Source organism: Palaemon carinicauda, chromosome 25 (genome assembly GCF_036898095.1).
Source record: "Palaemon carinicauda isolate YSFRI2023 chromosome 25, ASM3689809v2, whole genome shotgun sequence".
NCBI lineage: Eukaryota > Metazoa > Arthropoda > Malacostraca > Decapoda > Palaemonidae > Palaemon > Palaemon carinicauda.
In genome coordinates, this window is record NC_090749.1 from 59,806,039 (window position 1) to 59,810,301 (window position 4,263).

Genomic DNA, 4,263 nt, shown 5'->3' on the forward strand with positions numbered 1-4,263 from the left:
TGATACTAAGTCATTAAAACAAAGCTTAACACATAATACTATTAGTATAGGTGTTATTATTATTAATATAATTACTCCATATCTGGATTGCTTACATCAAATAAATACAAATAAATCAACACCATTATTCAATAATAATATGTTACATTAATATCATCTATTATCAAAAGTTATTTCCATTGATATTATCATAATTCAACAACACTAGCGACAAACACAAGTTTAATGAATTCTACATTTCATATCATCATCATTATCGTAATTAAAAGGAAGTACACTAATTCTATTTATCTATTTATTCTTTATAGTATTCTTCCTACTTTTGCCTCAAATTTAATTTAAAAATATTATTTGCGTTTCAGATTTTGTATAGCCCTCGTTAAGCCATATATCGAAAGACAAATTGATTCATTGGGTTTAACGAGAGAGAGAGAGAGAGAGAGAGAGAGAGAGAGAGAGAGAGAGAGAGAGAGAGAGAGAGAGAGAGAAGCCACACTATATCAGCAGCTTACTACCAATTAGGTATCCACCTAGTTCACTTCTTGGGTCATCTGATGGTAATAGTAATCTTTTCTCCTCCCGGATATTACTCGAACACTGGTCTTACTCCAACACAGCAGCGGGTATCAACAAGGCCATAGAGCTTTCTTGCTTTGTGTGAATACGAGGGTTACTTACAGATAAAAACCCCCAAAAACAAAACTAGAGACTTGCTTTAAAGCGGTTATTAACAAGCAAAGTTCAAAAGATCTTACTTGCTACCGCTAATGGGCGATAAGAAGACACCAGAGCCTAGTTCTTTCGAAGTGCCAAACTTGTAGCAGAATTCAGGGAGGAAAGGGAGGGAGTGAGAGAGGGGGAGGGGTTGCATTATGTCAGCTGTTCAAACAAAAGTTTAACCGCAACACAAATGCTGAGTTTCGACTCTACCGGGCCCATAAAACTTCCTGAAACCAATTAGCAAAACACAGGGTAATTTTCTCTGCCACAAACTGTCATTACTTTGGAAAGTTCATTAGGAAAACCATTTAGGGGAAATGTCACATGTTTCTGGACGCCGTTTTTAATTAACAGGAATATTGAACAAAATAGTGGGTTTGTCTTGAATGTTTGTTTAGACTTGTAGATATTATTATCATTAAGAGCGTATCTGCCTAGTTAAAAAAAAAAAAGGACAGGAAAACGTATGAGCTTTTCAATATGGAAGGTAATCATGATAATGCTTCAAAGTTTTGATGAAGTTTTTGCGAGAGTTGAAAATGGAGACGATACTAATGATGGAGAAAAAATAAGGAATAAAACTATTTCACTTTTACCGCAAAGACTACAAAGAAACACAACCAAGGAATAAAACAGTTTCACTTTTACCACAAAGACTACAAATAAAAATACATTTAAAGAATAAAAAAAGTTCCACTTTAACCAAAAAGACTACAAGGAAACACAGCTAAGGAATAAAACAATTTTACTTTTACAGCAAAGACTACAAAAAACACAAAAAAGTAATTAAACAGTTCCACTTTTACTGCAAAGACTACATAGAAACACAACTAAGGAATAAAATAGTTTGACTTTTACCGTAAAGACTGAAAAGAAACACAACCAAGAAATAAAACAGTGACACTTTTACCGCAAAGACTACAAAGAAACACAACTAAGAAATAAAACAGCTTCACCTTTCCCACAAAGACTACAAAGAAACACAACCAAAAAATAAAACAGTTCCACATTTACTGCAAAGACTACAAAAAATACAGCTAACGAATAAAACAGTTCAACTTTTACCACAAAGACTACAAGGAAACACAATCAAGGAATAAAACAGTCCTTTTTGAACTTCTACTGGGTTTGTTTTCTTTTTCCATATTCCCTTTTCTCTCTCTATCATATTTTCATACTTTTGAACGAACTCTTCAACTATACCTGTCTCGTGTGACCTCTCTTATTCCAGTATTTCCCGTATTCTAGCTAAGGCTGAGTCCTTAGCACCTCTTCTTAGAATTCCTCTTGGTACCACATATTCTTCCTCACCCATTAGTTTGATATTCACTTCAGTATTTCCTGTTCCCTCAAAATGGCTTATAAGTTCTTTCACTTGTCCTTTTTGAACTTCTACTGGGTTTGTTTTCTTTTTCCATATTCCCTTTTCTCTCTCTATCATATTTTCATAATTTTGAACGAGCTCTTCAACTATTCCTGTCACGTGTGACCTCTCTTATTCCAGTATTTCCCGTATTCTAGCTAAGGCTGAGTCCTTAGCACCTCTTCTTAGAATTCCTCTTGGTACCACATATTCTTCCTCACCCATTAGTTTGATATTCACTTCAGTATTTCCTGTTCCCTCAAAATGGCTTATAAGTTCTTTCACTTGTCCTTTTTGAACTTCAACTGGGTTTGTTTTCTTCTTCCATATTCCCTTTTCTCTCTCTATCATATTTTCATACTTTTGAACGAGCTCTTCAACTATTTCTGTCACGTGTGACCTCTCGTATTCCAGTATTTCCCATATTCTGGCTAAGGGTGAGTCTTTAGCATCTCTTATCAGAATTTCTCGCATTGCTGCATATTCTTCAATATCAACTTTTTTCATATTAGTTTGATGTCCGACAACATTAACGTTTTCCTCGAATTCTTGAACCCTTTGTTTTACTTTACCTTTTTTTTCCTTGTATAGCAATTCTCACCTTCCTCCTTATTTCTTCATGGCTTTCCATAATAGATTCGCATTTTCCAATTAAACCTTCTACAACAGTCTTGTTTCTATTATAGAGTTTTCTCTCATCCACCAAATCTATAACGAGTCCTTCGTTTTGGGCCTTATAAGATCGTGATTCATTCTCAGACATTCTTCTTGCATGCGAAATAAATGTTCCGGAATCTAAGACGTAACAATGGTAACAAGATAAAAGCTTACCTTGTGAAGCTCCAATAAGATCCTCCATCAAATCTATAACGAGTCCTTCGTTTTGGGCCTTATAAGATCGTGATTCATTCTCAGACATTCCTCTTGCATGTGAAATTAATGTTCCGGAATCTAAGACGGAACAATAGTAACAACATAAAAGCTTACCTTGTGAAGCTCCAATAAGATCCTCCATCAAATCTATAACGAGTCCTTCCTTTTGGGCCTTATAAGATCGTGATTCATTCTCAGACATTCCTCTTGCATGTGAAATAAATGTTCCGGAATCTAAGACGGAACAATAATAACAACATAAAATCTTACCTTGTGAAGCTCCAATAAGATCCTCCATCAAATCTATAACGAGTCCCTCCTTTTGGGCCTTATAAGATCGTGATTCATTCTCAGACATTCCTCTTGCATGTGAAATAAATGTTCCGGAATCTAAGACGGAACAATAGTAACAACATAAAATCTTACCTTGTGAAGCTCCAATAAGATCCTTAAGAGTTTGTTCCAATTCAGAAACAATTTTAGCATCCAAACCGTCACCACAATAACAATTGCCCTTAAAACTCTCCATATTCAATCTAACTTCTTTCTGCCCATCACCACCTTTAGTTTTAAAAAACGGAGTCTTCACTGAAGTCTTCTGAATGTCTTCACAACGAAACTGGATCCCAGCGACATCTGTCATTTGACGAAAGATTTTTTATTTTCTTTTCCTAATTTGTATTTGAAATATTGAGCATATACAGTATATATATATATATATATATATATATATATATATAATATATATATATATATATATATATATATATATATATATATATATATATATATGTATATATATATATATATATATATTATATATATATATATATATATATATATATATATATATATATATATATATATATATATATATATATATATATATATTATACACACACAAGAGTAGACAATATCTTAATGGGGGTCCAAATGTCAAAGACAAAATCTCTTCGGACATAGTGAACTCCTGCAGGTTTTTAGGATGAGAAAAGTACAGAGATCTGACCGGATATCTCACTGAAGTCTCCTGGATGCCTTCACACCGAAACTGGATCCCGAAGGCATCTGGGACCTGACGAACGATTTTTGATTCTATCTTCCTAATTTATATTTGAAATATCGATTATATATATATATATATATATATATATATATATATATATATATATATATATATATATATATATATATATATATAGTATATATATATATATATATACAAAATAGTAGACAATATCCAAAAATCCCTCCGGACATACTGAGCTCCAGTTAGTTTTTAGGATAAGAAAACTACAATTACATAC